Genomic DNA, 18,127 nt, shown 5'->3' with positions numbered 1-18,127 from the left:
AGCCCCTCACTAAAATGGCGGCGGACACCCCAGTCTCCACAAATCATGGCCACCTACACCATGCTGAAACAGCTCCAGCTGCTTCACCCAAACAGCAGTCCCAGCCAGAACAAGTCAAGGCACGCCTGCTAGACTCTGATCTAGGCGATTTAATGCCTGTCAACCCTCTTCTTCCATCCCACATGCTGGCAGGAGGGAAAAGACAGAAAAACCCCTCACAAGCTCACAACAAAATGGCTGCTACCATATCTGTGCCTGCAAAGCAGGGATCTCACTACACAATAAACTCCCCTTCGGACAGTCCACTGAAACAGCGCCCTAGAACAGACGAAGGGAGCGTATCGGACAACCAACCAGAATCACTACATAAATTCATAACGTCCCTACCATCGACCTCTCAGCCGGCCTCAGAAGCATTTATTAAAAACATGGTAGTGGCCCTCAGCGACTCCTTTTAAGCCAGCTTCAAATCTCTCAACTCATCCATAAGAAACACAATTGATTCTATTGTAGAGTGTCGCATACCGAAAATAAAATGGGAGAAATAACACAATCCCATAATGCTTTAATCAACGCGCACTACGACCTGGTAGAAGAAGTATCCCAGCTCAAAACCAAGCTCGCCGATATAGAGGACAGGAATAGGCGAAATAACATAAAATTCCGTGGTATTCCGGAGGCTATTGCGCCATCTGAACTGTCCAACTTTCTAAAAAAAATTATGTCTACCCTCCTCCCGGAGGCCACTCCATACAACTTAACTATCGACAGAGCACATAGGCTCCCCAGGCCAAAATTTCTTCCTGATTCTAGTCCGAGAGACACCATAGCCAGGATCCATTTTTTCCATATTAAGGAGGCCTTGATGCTCGCGGCTAGAAAAAAGAACCAGCTTCCAACACCCTTCTCGAACATCCGACTTTTTGCAGATCTCTCACAGGTCACCATGAACAAGAGGAAAAAATTCCAACCAATTACTGCAGCCCTACGCCAAGCCAATGTCCTCTACCGCTGGGGCTTCCCAGCAAAAATAATACGTAAGGACAACGTCACGCATGTCCTCCAAAAACCAGAGGACTTCCAACAAATACCAAAGTCCTGGGGAGTTAAGTTACCAACACCTCAACAATCCCAACCTTCCCCAAGGAAACAGGGAAAGCAAACCCAAGAATGGCTCCAGACGTAAATCATCAAGCGGATTTGCCATACATTCAGAACAACCATTAAGGTGGTTACGCTCTTGAGAAGCTCCTTAACAGGCGAACTTTCTCATCCCCCCTTTTATTCAGCGTGCACACGTACTCAGCTGAATCGACGTGCTTCATGTCGTCTACCCCAACCCTATTCAAGATTACTAAATCCAGATTTGTTTACTGTTTAAAAATTTTCTATTTCTATTCTGCATTACTAAAGATCCCACACATTTGTGTAAATGTCTTTGTAACCCTTTACAATTGCAGAACAGAGGTTTCTTCTTTACAGGTTAAGGTTTTCCTTTTTTTCTACTTTTCACCGAAAAACACAAGGCTTCCACGGACCATTAAATCAATCCTATGTAAACAAAAATGTCCATAAAAATACTTTCATTAAATGTAAACGGGCTAAACTCGCCATTTAAAAGATCTTCCTTCTGGAAAGAGGCGAACAGCTCAAAAGCTGAAATAATATGCGCGCAAGAGACACATTTTGCCTCTGCAGCGTGCCCAAAAATAGCAAATAAAAAATTTCCCAAAATTTTTAAAGCTTGCGCCACTAAAAAACAGGCGGGAGTCCTGATAGCTTTTAGAGACTCGTTGCAAGTTGATATAACACACCAAGAAGTAGACCCTAAAGGCAGATTCCAAATCCTGTCAGACCATGTAAATGGCAAACCGTTCACCATTGCCAACATCTACACACCAAATGCTGCCCAAATCCGCTTTCTAAACAAGATTATAAAAAAGATAAGAAAATGCGAAAAAGGCACCCTATTAATTTGTGGAGACTTCAACTCCGTACCAGACAATATACTTGACTCTACAAAGGGGGCGTCGAGATCTACCCCGCCGTTACTTCCCTGGCTCCACAACAATGCCCTATTTGATACCTTTAGATGTCTCAACTCATCATCAAAAGAATTCACTTTTTATTCCTCGAGGCATAGGTCATTCTCCAGGATCGATCTAATTCTAACAGATAGACTATCCCTACCCTTCATTAAATCAGCTCAGATAGGCACGGCCACATGGTCCGACCATGCCCCCGTCTCAATAACAATCGATCTAGGTCAAGCAAGCGATAGACCAAAATCGTGGAGAAACAATGTGTTCCTCATGACACTCCCTAAAAACCAAGCTGACATCTCCTCCGCTATAAAAGACTATTTTAAAATTAACACAACCCCAGATATTTCTCCCACCACCATATGGAATGCCCACAAAGCCTTTATTAGAGAAATCTTAATTAAAATAAGCGCAAGGTACAAAAAAGAAAAAACCCTCCAACTAAACGAACTCTTATCACAAATCACTGACAAAGAAAAACAAATGTCTAGTTCCCCCTCCAACTCCTTACACAACGAACTATTCAAATTAAGACAAAACCTCAGAAATCTCCTGATAGACAACTACGATAAAGAAATGAGATCCTCCAAAGCAACCTACTACACCTTAAACAATAAACCCACACGAATGATGGCAAACTTGGTAAAAAAAAAGATCTTCAGAACTAAAATACCATATCTACTTGACCCAAATAACCACAATAATAAAATTCAGCACCCTAATCACATAATAGAAGCCTTCCGCCAATACTACAAAGATCTATATAACTTAAAAGACGACCCCTCAACCCCCCAACCCCAAACCCACAACATTGAACAATTCCTTAATGGAATAAATCTTCCCGTACTTTCAGAATCTCAACTCAACCATCTTAACGCTCCCTTAACATCAAATGAAATAATTGAGAACATCAAATCTTTAAAACCACACAAAGCCCCAGGCCCTGACGGGTTTTCTAATGACTATTATAAAGTCTTCTCAACCCACCTTGCCCCACACCTAACGAAAGCCTGCAACCAAGGAATCATGAAAGGCTCCTTCCCACCCGAAATGTTAGAAGCTACAATAATAACCATCCCCAAGCCAGGGAAAGACCCCACCTCACCCTCCAATTTTAGGCCAATATCCCTACTAAATTGCGATTTAAAAATATATGCCAAAACTCTAGCACTGAGACTATTAAATATATTACCAAATCTAATCCACTCAGACCAAGTCAGTTTCATTAAAGACAGGCAGGCCTCAGACGGAACTAGAAGAATACTAAACCTCCTTCATAAACTAGAAATCACACATACCCCCTCAGTGCTACTTGCCCTCGACGCTGAAAAAGCCTTTGACAGGCTCCATTGGAAATATGCCTTCGCCACTTCAAAAAAATTTGGTTTTTCCGGCAACATATTCAAAGCTATTCAAGCCCTGTACACCACCCCATCGGCAAAAATTTTTGCAGACGGCATGCTATCATCTTCCTTCCCAATCACTAATAGCACCCGCCAAGGCTGCCCACTTTCTCCTTTAATATTCACCCTGGTTATGGAACCCCTGGCGGAGTACATAAGAACCTGCCCAGACATTCAGGGAATAGCAGCGAGTTCAAGACAACATAAAATAAGCCTTTTCGCCGACGACATCCTGCTCACGCTCTCTAACCCAATCTCATCCCTAAGAACAACGCAAAAAATATTAAAAGAATTCTCGGATATATCATACTATAAACTAAACATCACCAAATCACAAATCCTAGGCATAAACATTCAGGAACCCCAAAAAATAGATATACAAAAAGAATTCCCCTTTCAATGGCAACCCAACTCCATCCCATATCTTGGCATAAACTTAAGTTTCCCCACATCGCGACCAGTTGGGACAAATTTCCCCCCGCTCCTAGACGATCTTCAAAAAGAATTAGACACCTACCAATCGTACCCTCTCTCATGGCTAGGCCGTGTCACTATATATAAAATGATGACTTTACCCAAAATTCTACACTATTTTCGAACACTACCAATACCGATACCTAAAACTCTTCTTAATAGATTCCAAAGTCAACTCTCCAAATTTGTGTGGCAGAATAAAAAAACCAAGAATTGCACTCTCCATCTTAACCTTAAACAGGCGCCAAGGTGGTTTGGGACTCCCCAACCTTAACTCATACCGCAAATCCACTATCCTCAATAACTTGAGAGCATGGACAAGACACAACTCAAAAATAAGCTGGTCCTCCTTGAAAAAGGAAGTCAACAACCAAAAACCTTTGAAACATCTTCTAATCTCATATATCCTAGACATCATTCACCCTACTATATCGAAACCTTTAATAGGATCTCACCTCTCTCTCCCTATGAAGGCATCAATAGAGGCCTGGACCGACTTAATACGAACTCTTAACAAATCCACGCCCTCCACCCTTCTGAAAATACCGCTAGAAACCTTAGAACTCCTAATTCCTAACCTAAATATAGGGTCTTGGCCCAGACAGAACCTCGAATTTATATCCGACCTTTTCTCATCAAATAAACTCCTCCCCTTTCGAGACCTGACCAACAAATACCACCTTCCAAACTCAGACATCTTTAAATACATTCAAATTTCCTCCTTCTTACATAGCTACCAACTAGATAACCTCAAAATACATAAAATAACTGACCTATTCCTGGAGGAACCACAAACCAAAATGAACACTCGAACATTCTACGACATCTTCTCAGGAACCCTAAAACCGCCAGGCAAATGCCACCTCATTAATTGGAATAAAGATTTCGGAAGGGAAATATCTCTAGATAAATGGATCGGGGCCTTTGAATGGGCGAGACAATCTTCGCAGAGCGCTAACTTAATCGAAACCCACTTGAAACTTCTTACAAGATGGTATTTCACACCTCTGGTTTTAAACAGAAGGGGACTCTCCGACAACGACAGATGTTGGAGAAAATGCAACAATAAAGGCTCTCTCATTCATATCTTCTGGTCTTGCCCTCTCTTGACCCCATTCTGGAGAGAAGTCTATAATCTCACATATAGACTCACAGCCCTCCGTCTTCCCTTCTCTCCAGAGCTGGCTCTGATGCTAATTAGCACAATCAAAATGCCTACACATTTCAAAAAATTGGCGGGCCACATACTCCTAGCTACAAAATCTCTCATTGCAAGACGTTGGAAAACTGCGATTGTTCCAACGCTACCAGACCTCATCAGCCTAATTTCGGAACACTGCCTTTATGAAAAAATCCTGGCCCTAAGAAATAATGACCTCACTAGATTTGAAATAATGTGGAAGCCTTGGACCAACACATTCCACCCTTAAGCAGAATCTTCTTGGTGAATTTGTTCTTTTCATCCTATATCTAATAAACATCTCATTTTCTACACTCCCTTCTCTCTCCAGTACACCTAACCCTACCCCCTCCCCCCCCCAATCCAAATACACACTCACACCATATTGCATACCAGTTCTAAACCGTTTCATTCTGTATTGATTACTTATATTAGCATACTAATGGTTACGAATATAGTTAACTTTGTCAAATGCATAAATGTATGCCATGTACACGAGATTCATGTAAACTGCTAATACTTGAAACGTGATTTTTCTTTCTATTTCTGTAACCTTTACCTGAAAACAATAAAAAAACTATTGATTTAAAAAATAAAAAAAAAACTTTTAATGAAAACTATTGTTTAAAAAAAAAAGACACAAAGTTTGTTGCACTCTTGCTCCAGAATCTGGTTGGTACAGAAAGTGATTACACATCTACAACAAATCAACAACATCATTGAACGTTGATACATTTTGTTGTATTTTTATCTGAAGAGGGTAAAAGGGCTACTAAAAAACTGGCATCAAAACTTTCCCTAATGATAAATTCTCCCCATTTCCTGAAGATAGACAGCAAAAAACTAGAGGATAAACGGCATTATATTTAAACTATATAAGACATTTGGCGCATATCACTAGATGTGTTAGACACTTTGCTTTACAGACATTTCTTGACTCACTTAACAATTATTTTCTACAGTTTTTAAACACTATCCGGTGAGGTGCAAAAAGTTTCTAAAAGACATAATAAATGTGGCGCATGACATACACATCAGTTTGGGGCACTTTTCAATGTGTGTATCTAATATTTCTTCCTAACTGGCCCATTCTCCCCAGTAGTTTCTGACTGATATCTGTCCCTCACCTCTCCTCGGGACCGCTGCGGCGCTTACACTCCCCTCAATGTGCCATTTGCCTCTACAGTAGGGCTATATCTACATGGAACAGAAAAAATAGAGAGAAGCCCACCTGTCAGAAAACCTGCACCACACCGCTACCGCAGCAACACTCCTTGCGTCAAATCAACCCACCCAGTCCTGGCAGCAAAGCAATCCATGGAAAAAGTCAACTTGATTAACTTTTAAGGAAAATGGGTTCTGCTTTTATTTAAAGCGTGCCATAAAATCAGGATCTAAGATACAGAGAACGCGTTACGAACTCTGAGTTCTTGTTCACCTCAGTAATCCTTACAAACATTGTTTCTTAAATAGACAAACTGAAAACAACTCCTGATTAGTTAACCACCTCAGTGCTGTTGATTACCACCTAGCAAACATATGTTCTGGAGCCAAGCTGGTTTCATTTCATCACATGAATGATATACTTATATTTAATAAATAATGATACAATATAAGGTTCTATAAGTAAACAATACATAAATACCTAATAAATAATGACATATTAGGCCACCTGCAGACGGGCGGGTTGGATCCGGCGGCAAGAATTCTCGCCGCGGGACCAGACCCGAGCGCCTGCAGGGAGGAGCTCGTACTCACCCGCGCCCGGTGGCCTCGGCTCTTTCATTAATAACTCCAAACACTTAGGTGGAAAAAGGTAGATATAACACAGTTCATCCACCTTGCATGGATAAATTATTCATATAGCAAATAAAATAAGCTGAATAGAGTATTGAAGTTTCCCTTCCTCATTTTTTATTTATAAAATGTTTGGCTGCACCTGAATGAGAGGAAATCACCAGCCTGACCACCACCAGCATGCGCAGGCATATGATGGCCAAGCACACCACAAGGTGGAACGAAGGCCATTCACCGTCTCCAGGTCACACCATTGCCTCTTCCCCTGTGCCCCAACCTGCCACACAGATCCAATCCTCCCCCCCAGGATGCAGGCGCGAGCGCCTCCCAGCCTTCACCCACACCCTCACCTCCACGGTTCTCCACTCCATCCAGCAATGTCTCTCAGCGCAGCGTTCAGCTGTCGCTAACACAAGCGATGCAGCGAAAGCGGAATTACGCCGCCTCCCACCCACATGCATAAGCTTTAAACATGCACATTGCCAAATTAATCAGCCTGGATATGCTGCCGTACAGGCTTGTGGAAACAGAGGCTTTCAAAAACATAATGATGGCGGCGGTCCCGCGCTACTCGGTCCCCAGTCGCCACTATTTTTCCCGGTGTGCCGTCCCAGCCCTACACCAGTACATCTCCCGCCACATAAATCGTGCTCTCACCAACGCGGTTACTGGGAAGGTCCACTTAACCATGGACAAGTGGACAAGTACTGGCGGGCAGGGCCACTATATCTCCCTGATGGCACATTGGGTGAATTTGGTGGAGGCTGGGACCGAGTCAGAGCCTGGGACCGCTCACGTCCTACCCTCACCAAGAATAGCGGGTCCTACCTCGGTGCTGGTATCTGCGGCCTTTTATGTGGTGTCCTAGTTCATCCTATTAGGTCATATCTGACCATGCCCCAGTCCACCTAAACATACGCCTACACAGCCTCGCCTGTCGTGAATGGCGCTGGAGATTAAATCCATCCCTTCTAGACTCTGAAAGCGAGCGATCGCAAATAAACAAACTTCTGGAGGAATACTTCCAACTGAACAAATCTGAGGACCAGGCGACCCCTTTGATCTGGGAAGCCCATAAGGCCTTTGTAAGGGGACTCTTGATCTCTCTGGGCTCCAGAGTCAAGAGGAAACAACGGAAAGAGATTGACGACAAATTCGCCCAAATTGCCAAACATGAACAGATAGCAAAACTCTCCCAAAGCATAACATCTAATGAGAAACTTATATCCCTGAGAAAGGAGCTCAAACTTCTATTAGAAACTAAATATAATAAGAAACACCTATACCTTAAGCATATAGTGTACGCCCAAGGTAACAAGGGTAGCAAGTATATGTCCTCCCTCATTAAAAAGGCACGCACCAGAAATTTCATAAACTCGATCAAAACCCAAGCGGGCTCCAAAGTTTCTTCCACTTCGGAGATAGCTAAGGAATTCCAGCAATTTTATTCCCATTTGTATAATCTCCGAGACCCCTTAACCCCGGAGTCGAGACTTAGTGCCAAGACCCAAATAGAATCCTTTCTCAGAGAACTGAATCTGCCCAAAATAGACAACGAGGAAACCACAGACTTTATGTCCCCGATCACCCCACAGGAAATAGAGGACCTCATCAACTCCTACCCTCCCGGTAAAAGCCCAGGCCCAGATGGCCTCCCTTTAATTTACTATAAATCATTTAGAGCCACTTTAGTCCCACATCTCACGGAACTTTTCAATTCGCTCTTACAGGGCGTACCTCTCCCCAAGCAAACCCAAGAAGCCCATATAACCCTAGTGCATAAGGAAAACAAGGATCCGGAGTCCTGCGGAAGCTACAGTCCCATTTCCCTTATAAATTTTGACATGAAGCTCTGGGCGAAATTGCTCACAAAAAGACTAGAGAAGCATGTCACTAAACTAGTTAACCCAAAACAAACGGGCTTCGTGAAGGGAAGGGAAGGTAAGGACAATTGCCTTAGACTCCTCCATGCTGCTAGATATTCCTAAGCTCACAACGTTCCCTTGGTGCTAGTGAGCACAGACGCCAAAAAAGTGTTTGACCGTGTGAACTGGCTCTACATGGAACTGGTCCTTCTCCACTTCAATATCCCGCCCAAGTTCGTTTCTGCAATCTTATCCCTGTATGCTATGCCCCATGCCAGACTTAAAATTAATAACTCACTCTCACCCCCCTTTAACATCAACAATGGGACTCGTCAGGGTTGCCCCTTATCCCTCACCCTGTTTAATCTCGCACTAGAACCGCTCCTTCAAAAGATAAGGAGAGACCCCTCTATTTTGAGTCTGAAAATCGGCAAAGAGACCCTGTCTACAGCAGCATACGCGGATGACATAGTATTCCTCATCACGAATCCTGAACAGTGCCTCCCTAGACTCACTTTACTCCTGGAGGAATATGGGGGTATCTCTAATTTTAAGATCAATTTCAGTAAGTCCACCGTCCTTAATATCTCCATCTCTCCCTCCAGATACAGGACTCTTAGTAGCAAGTCTCCTTTCTCCTGGTCCGACTCTAGCATGGACTTTCTAGGGATCAGTCTCACCAAAAAAGCGGAAGACCTCTTCGCGGCGAACTTCCTCCCTTTAATAACTAAAATCAAAAACCTGCAGCGGACCTACGATTTGCCCTTTATCTCCTGGCTGGGCAGGAAAAATATTCTAAAATCCTACGTCATCCCCATCATTTTATATAAGATCAGACTTCTTCCGATCTTCATCCCAACTTCCTTTTTAAAGACCCTCAGATCAATCTTTACTAGATTTCTGTGGATGGGGAAGAGACCGAGATTGGCCCACTGTCTCCTGGTCAGACGGTGCAGTGAAGGAAGAGTGGACCTCCCTTGTGTCCGGGAGTTCTACCTCACCAACCAATTAGGTTACTGGATGGAGCTTTTTCGCCCAAGCAGGGACTCTTTCATCCAGACACTAGCCAGAAGATCGTACGGCCCCTCTTTTATAGAGGACTTATGGTTTCCAGGTAGGACAAAACATAGGGGTCGGGGACACAACCCCCTATTAAGAGGTGCGTTTGAGACCTGGGAGGCCCTGAGAGAGACATTGGCTCCTGGCCCCTCCCCTAGTGCCCCCTTATGTGCACTATACAAATTCATGGGCATAACCCTTGACGCATGCTCAGCCGGAGTTTGGAGGATCCTTGAAGGGAAATGCTTCCAAGACCTTCTTCTCCTCTCCCATAAACCTCCCTCTTCCTTATTGAAGGACCTCCTTCCAAACAGAAATATACCCCTCCTCGTAGCAACTCATATAGTAAGGCTTTTTGGGGACTTCCTGGAGGCACACAAGTCAACCAGGCCTCTGACCACCTTTGAATCCGCAATCCAGGGATCCTCCATAGCCTCAAGGAGAATAGCTCATATTCGCAAGCAGTATATTTCTCCTCCACTCACATCGAAACCTGCCTTTCTCACCTCCTGGGAGAGAGAGCTTAGTATATCTCTATCCAGGGACAAAGCTAAACTCCTCTTTAATTATGCTTTCGGTCTGTCCCCATGTGTTACCTCCGAGGAGTCTCATTATAAACTCCTGGCGGGTGGTACAGGACCCCGCAGTGGTTGTTTGACCATAAGCTGGCCTCGCAGGACAGGTGCTGGAGATGCGAATCTGCCACTGGCTCATTTCTGCATATATGGTGGGATTGCCCTGTCATTACACCTTTCTGGAGAGACATTGGGGTGCTGCTGAAGAGACTCTCTCCCAACCTGACTCTCTCACCTGGGGTGGTCCTCCTGTGGAAGCCATCCCCTGCCTTCCATCCTCGCAAGCACAAGCTGATAGCCCTCTTACTCGATACATCCCCCCTGATGTGGAAGCAGCAAGCGGCTCCTACCCTAACTCTCTGGAAGGACAGAGTGGACCTTCTGGCAAATTTGGAAGAGCTCTCCAGCTCGTCCAAAGGGACACACGATAATTTCCTAAAAATCTGGAGCCCATGGCGTGCTATTAGGAACGAAATAGAAGGGGCACTGCCTAACACCGGCAACATGCAGCTATCGGTCTGAGACAAAAGCTCACTAGGGGTCTGTTCGCTCCACCTCTCCCTCCCCGCAGGGCAGAGTCAGTTTCACCACAGCTCACAGAGTTGGTCCTAATCTGGCCTAATTTGGCCTTGGTGGCCAGAGCGGGGGCTGTATGCACCCCCCTCCTCCCTCCCACCCCTGGCATGGACTGGCGCCGTGCTTGGGGATGCTGGGGGGTTGGGGATGAGAGGACCCCTAATAACAGCGTTTGCCCCCTCACGCTCTGAGTTTCACCTACCCCTTCCCATTCCCTCCCCTCCCTTACCTTCCCATTCGTCTACTCCCCCCCCCCCCCACCCACCCACCCACTCCCCACAGACTGTCTTGCTCGATTTGATCTCTACATTAATAGCTCATTATTGAAGCCGAGTCAGGACCTCTTGGTTTTGTTTAAGGGGATTTTTTTTTTCCCCTTGCCCTTTCCCTATAATCCAAAGAGGTTGTACATGCCTCATTGTATTGCTTTGCATTGCTGACTACTGACTCATAGGCTTTGTTGTTACTGCTGTTTATGTGTATGACTATATGTATGAGTCTCTTTCTGTTTTCCCCTGAGAAAATTACAATAAACATTGATTTAAAAAAAAAAAAGATAAATTCAGTAACTACTAACCCAGAAGGAAAACATTGAATTAAGGAAGTTTTCAAGTAATAAGAATTCAATTATAAAAAAATCCCACAAGAGTGGTAATGTTGTTGTATTGGATGCAATTTTATATGCAAAGTTGGCTCAGAATTTACTGGATATTGATATGGTGTATGGAAGACTAACCTTTAACCCTATGCAAGATTGTCTCATTAAATTTAAAAAAAAGTAGTAGAAGAGGGAACGAGGATGGGGTCTTAATGATAAGAAAGCAATTTTTCTTTTTCTGGAATTTCCAGCTATGCCCATTTTTCATGGTCTCCCCAAGCTCCATAAAGGGGTTTTCCCCCCTCTACTCTGACCTATAGTTGCAGTGAGCAACTATAGCAACCTGTGAGCATCTTAGCTCGTGGGTGGATTAATGCCTGCAACCTTTCGTTAAACGTGTTCCCGGTTTCATACAGGTTAGCAAAGATGTTGTTCAGCAGCTGACAAGTTTGAAATGGCAAAAAAATTTTGGGTGGGTTTTGTGTGATGTAGAGAGTCTTTATTCTAGCATACCTCACCATGTGGCCATGGGGCAGTCAGTTATCGTTTGAAAGAATCCAGTTGTTATTCTAATGAACTCTAAGAATTTATATTGCAGAATGTGCATTTTTTGCTAAAAAACAACTTTTTTTCATTTAACATTAAATATTATCTACAGATTTTCACCTACAGTAGCCAATTTATGTACTGTATGAGTTGGTGGGAAAGTGGGTTTTTTGCTTGTTTTTTTTTTTTCTGTCAGTTATCCATATGCTGGCCACATGGTGTGGTATGCTAGATTCACAGACGACATCATTATTATTTAGAAAAACTTAGAAAAGGAACGAGAAAAAAATCGGGACATCGTAGTTAGAGATGAGCGAACCTACTCGGCCACGACCCTTTTTCGCCCGAGCGCCGCGATTTTCGAGTACTTCCGTACTCAGGTGAAAAGATTCAGGGGGCGCCGTGGGTGAGTGGGGGGTTGCAGCGGGGAGTGGGGGGGAGAGGGAGAGAGAGAGGGCTCCCCCCTGTTCCCCGCTGCTACCCCCTGCTCCGCCACGCCTTCCCCCGCCCCCTGGCGCCCCCCGAATCTTTTCACCCGAGTATGGAAGTACTCGAAAATCGCGGTGCTCGATCGAGTAATTACTCGAAAAGAGTATATTTGCTCATCTCTAATCGTAGTTCATTTTAAAAACTATATTAATGACAATGGAAGCAACTTTAGATTTACCTCTGGTTACTACGAGGAGGTAGCACAATTTTTAGACCTCACCCTATGTGGTGATGGGAAAACAGGGGAGATTATAACAGTACTTTATCGTAAACCCTCTGCGAGGAATACTATTTTGCACGCTAGTAGTAACTTTCCAAAACATACTCTAAAAGCAATTCTGGTAGGTGAGCTCATTAGCGCAAAACGAGCGTGTTCTAAGGAAGCTACCTACAAGGAAACTGAAATGTCACTTTGTAGAAGATTATCAGACTGTGGTTATTCTAAACAAATTTTAAATAGAGAATGTAATAAGGTCAAGTGCTGCAACCGAGAGGAGTTACTGAAAAATAAAACACTAAGTATTTATGAATTTACAAAAAAATAGTCATTATAACAATCTAGTGTTTTCAACTCAGTACAGTAACCGTTTCTATGATTAAAAAAAACTTTTTTATGCCTATCTGCCCATATTAAAACAAGATGCTCACATTTACAAAATCCTTGAAAACAGAGTTTCTGTAATTGCACGAAAAAATAGAAGCTTCGGTAATAATTGGTCTCCTAGCCTGTTTGTATCCAATAAAAAACATATTGGCTAAATAAAAAAGGTTTTTTATGTGCGGTAGTTTAAGATGCCGGGCCTGCGTTTTACTGTCAAGAAGGAAAATGTTTTGCTAACAGTAACAATAGAAAGCAATATAAAATAAAAAAGTACATCAATTGTGATTAGAGATAAGCGAACACCAAAATGCTCGGGTGCTCGTTGCTCGAGTCGAACTTTTCGTAATGCTCGAGAGCTCGTTTCGAGTAACGAACTCCATTGAAGTCAATGGGGGACTTGAGCATTTTTGTATGGGACCGATGCTCCGCAAAGCTGATGACTTGTCAAACACCAGAAAACACCACAGAAACGGATAGGGAAGGGCAGGGCAGTATGCATGGCTGCATCTGAGTCTCTCAGGTCCCACTATTAAGCCAAAATGGGGGCAAGAGTCTGGCGTCACTCCACTAACAATTTACTTCGGACAAACCCTCATTAGCAAGGCACACACGCTAGCACATCTTAGCTAAGCACCACACTACCTGGACAATCACTGTCTGTGGGTGACACCGCTGCCTCTTCTCCTGGGTTACATGCTGGGTCCACAGCACACACAAAATTTTCCCTTCGCAGCGTTCAGCTGCCCTCATGCCACACGCTCGCTTGATAGCCACACCACCCTCATGTCTATTTATAAGTGCATACTGGATGAGGAGGAACTGGAGGCACACATTGCAGAGGGTTGGCAGGACCAGGCAGCGACCCTCTTTGAAAGTGTGAGTGATAGCCCACAATGCTGTTGAATATTGATGATGAATTGACGTACGATCATCATTCCAATTTCATGCCACCACCGTCACAAAATTGTCAGGAGCCACAAATGTGGGCCTAAAGGGTACTTAAGTGCCAGCACTTCTACACATCTCCATATCTCCACAATGCAGCAATACTCTGTGTGGAAAGCACGTGAGCGGACCCAGGGTCGGGCTCGGTCCCAGCCTTCAGCTTGTGTGACCCAAAGTGCCGTTAGTTACATAGCAATGGGAAATCCATGTTTCCCCAATTCATTCTGTGTAGGTGTCAGATAGCTGAACACCGCAATGGGAAGTCTTTGAGTTCCTTGGGCTCTATACTGTGGGTGCACAAAGATGGTATTACACAGGAAGAAATCAGAGTGCCCAAGCATGGCAGAGTTTCACCCCAGCAAGGACCTCGGCCTCGGCCCACATTTCTGCCCAAGTCAGTCAGTGTATTTGTGCCAGACAGATAAAGCACCACAATTGGAAGTCTTTGTGCTCCACAGCATAGGCGAGCCCAAGGAACTGAAAGATGGTATTACACATGAGGAAAACAAAGTGGCCAAACATGGCAGCGTTTCATCCTCCTAAAGGCCTTGGCACACATTTCTGCCCTAGTCAGTCAGGATATTTGTACCAGACAGGTGAAACAATGCAATGGGAAGTCTTTGTGCACCCACAGCATAGGCGAGCCCCTGGAACCCAAGGAAAGTATTACACATGAAGAAATCAGAGTCCCAAACATGTTTCACCCAGCCAAGGGCCTCAGCGTCGGTCCACATTTTTGCCCTAGTCAGTCAGTGTATTTGTGCCACACAGGTAAAACACCGCAATGGGAAATCCGACTGTACCCTAACCAAGTAAGTTAGTGTATTTCTGCCAGACAGGCAAACCAACGCAATGGGAAGTCTTTATGCACACGCAGCATAGGCGAGCCCATGAAACTCAAAGACAGTATTAGACATAAAGAAATTAGAGCACCCAAACAAGGCAGTTTCACCCTGCCAAGGATCTCGGCTCACACCCTCAGTAATCGTGGGCATAAAGCGGACTCAGATGCTAGTACAGCTATGAACGTCTCATTAAATCAGTTACGGTTGCTTTCATCACTCCAAGGACTGGATGAACCACAGGCCAAACCTGGCGCAGTTGATTCTTTCCCCCAGGACCTTGGCCTCTGCCCACACCCTCAGTAATCGTGGGCCTCAAGCGGACTTGGATGCTAGTGCAGCTGTGAACGTCTCAATAATGCAGTAACGCTCCTTTTGTTTGGCCCAAACCACTGTCTCAGATAACTGTGGTAACACGAGAGAAAATACATGTTGCCCAGCGCTGATCCCCTGACCCCAAACAGGAGGAGGAGGTGGCATAATAAGGCCGAGATTTCCTCTCATTCAGGTACAGCCAAACATTTTATTGAAAAACATAATGGAGACACATATAATTTCAAATGGTATGCAATAGAAATGGTTGCGGACATGAGGCAAAATAAGGCAGAAGACGATCCTCAAATGGGAGGCTTTTTAGATAATGAAATTAAAAGCAAGGTTAGCTTAGGGTACGAATGCCAGAGCGGATCTATTTTATATCTATTAAAAATATTCACCATATAAAAATGCCAATTTTATACCTTTGGTCAAATTTATTTATTGTGATATTAATATAAAACGATGTTTGCTAATCAATTTTATATTTGATATTATTTTAATCATTTAATGATGAATAAAAAATGAGGAAGGGAAACTTCAATACTCCATTCAGCTTATTTTATTGGATTTATAAATAATTCATCCATGCAAGGTAGATGAATTGTGTTATATCTACCCTTTTCCACCTAAGGCCTTATGAACACATCCGTGACGGGCTCGGCAAGCGGAATACTGCAGCAGAGTCAGTCACAGCGCACCCCCTTCCTGCCAACGACCCCATACTTACCTCTGGATCTCCTGTGTGAAGTCCCACATGACGCGGCTGGAGGTGAGCGGGGCGCATATTCACACTATACTTCCGCTGTGCTAAAGAGGAAGTATAGCCTGATGGGCTATACTTTTTGGAAGCCGTCTGCGCTTTCTCCCGCGGCAAATAGAACATGCCGTGGGTAATTTCATGCTGCGGAATTCCACGGTGAAATTCCGCAGCATGTACATTGAGCTATTAGATTCAATAGAATCCGTCCGAATCCGGCCATGGGGATTAGGCTTAAGTGTTTGGCGTTATTAATGTTTATAGCCTGGAGATTAAATAACAAATAATAAAGGGAAGTAATGAGGACCATGAAAAACCGAAATATCAAAGATCTATAATCATAAATTGTCTATTTTATTTCAATTAAAATCAAGATTAGGGGTCAATATGAACTTATTATAATATGTCATTATTTATTAGGCTTGTATGTATTGTTTACTTACAGAACCTTATATGGTATCATTATTTATTAAATATAAGTATATCATTCATGTGATGAAATGAAACCAGATTGGCTCCAGAACATATGTTTGCTAGGTGGTAATCAACAGCACTGAGGTGGTTAACTAATCAGGAGTTGTTTTTAGTTTGTCTATTTAAGAAACAATGTTTGTAAGGATTACTGAGGTGAACAAGAACTCAGAGCTCGAAACGCGTTCTCTGTATCTTAGATCCTGATTTTATGGCACGCTTTAAATAAAAGCAGAACCCATTTTCCTTAAAAGTTAGCCCCCCGTCCACGGCAGATTCAGCGGCAGCTCCTGCTCCAGGGTGGCGGCTTCCGCGGCGGAGCTTCGCCGCGGGATACCGCATCGCCCATGGACAGCCCCCTTAAGTTTATTTTTTCCATAGATTGCTATATCTACATGGGGTGGATTTGTTGGGGAATGTATGCAGCAGACATTCCACCGCAGAAAATCAGCATCAAAAAAATGAAAATAATCCTCATCATTGGTAAGGAAGGAATTTGATGCAGATTTTAACATGAATTTTGGTGCAGAAGTCTCCCTCCTGTTAGTAGAGGTGGATTCCACATTGTACCCAGTGCTATAGTTGATATGTGGTGCGGAATTTAAATCTGCAGCGTGTTAATTTCCTCACAGGTTTGTTGCAAACTTTTTCCACAGTATATGGACTAGATTTTGAAAATGTCATCCGCTTTACAATTTTTGCAAATGTTGCAGATTTCCCGTGCGGAGCATCCGTGAGACTCTTCCTTCCCCAGTGATTGCTTCCTGTTAGTCCAAGGGAAGCGCTCATTGGACATAATACCCCCCGCATCATTAGCCACATGGAAACAGAGTCCAAGAAACTGTACAAACATGTATAAATGCAATAAGCCCCCCCATGAAGCTCTCATTAACCCCTGTGCTGCCATCCACCTCTCAACCAGAACCCTTTAGCATATTATTTCTACCATCCAAGTGGCACCATATCAGCAAATGATATGTAAAGATCCAAAAAATGCTTACCTGCTCAGCCAGCTAAACGTGGTAAAGTAGAAATCTATAAAATAGCATTTTTTTTAGCTTATTGTAAGATATTTCCCTTATTGTTAACAGAGATAATCTAAATACAGAAGCCTGAAATATCTTTATAAATGCAAATATACAATGTATAAAATACATAATCTGATATACAGAATTCACTTTACCCGTAATTGCGACTGTGCGTCCCCAAAGCTGAGCGATAGGCACACAAACAGCAAGATGGACATAATGCTGTGCTGTGCCATATCTGTAGTGGTGGAACCAATGGTAGACGACTCGAGCCTTCACACAGCGAGCCAGCAGGTGGAGGAAGGGGGACTGGAGAATGCTGTGTATAGATGGCAGATATATAGCTGCCTCAATCACATAAATGTCAGTAAAATGCCTGGAGCTTACTGTCACACGCTGTATCCCGCCTCCTCTTCCATTTTATAGAGTTTATATATTTTTTTGTCCATGTTTATACTGGGCAAACAGAAACACGTGAATTTTCATGACCCGGTGTAGTCAGATCACATATACTGTCAGCATAGCAGGATGCCAGGAAAGGTAAGCTAACTGAAAAATCAC

General features: G+C 43.6%; 1 long non-coding RNA gene across 1 annotated transcript in view; it reads right to left on the bottom strand.

The window, feature by feature from the left end:
• Positions 1 to 17,845, bottom strand: part of LOC136614207 (uncharacterized) — an 82,136-nt gene extending 64,291 nt beyond the window's left edge. The window contains exon 1 of the long non-coding RNA XR_010790948.1: positions 17,722 to 17,845. This is a non-coding gene — a long non-coding RNA (uncharacterized lncRNA). The remainder of the gene's footprint in view (positions 1 to 17,721) is intronic.
• Between the last annotated feature and the right edge of the window lie 282 nt (positions 17,846 to 18,127).

This window comes from Eleutherodactylus coqui, chromosome 1, assembly GCF_035609145.1.
Source record: "Eleutherodactylus coqui strain aEleCoq1 chromosome 1, aEleCoq1.hap1, whole genome shotgun sequence".
NCBI lineage: Eukaryota > Metazoa > Chordata > Amphibia > Anura > Eleutherodactylidae > Eleutherodactylus > Eleutherodactylus coqui.
This window is presented reverse-complemented; position numbering and strand designations above follow the sequence as displayed.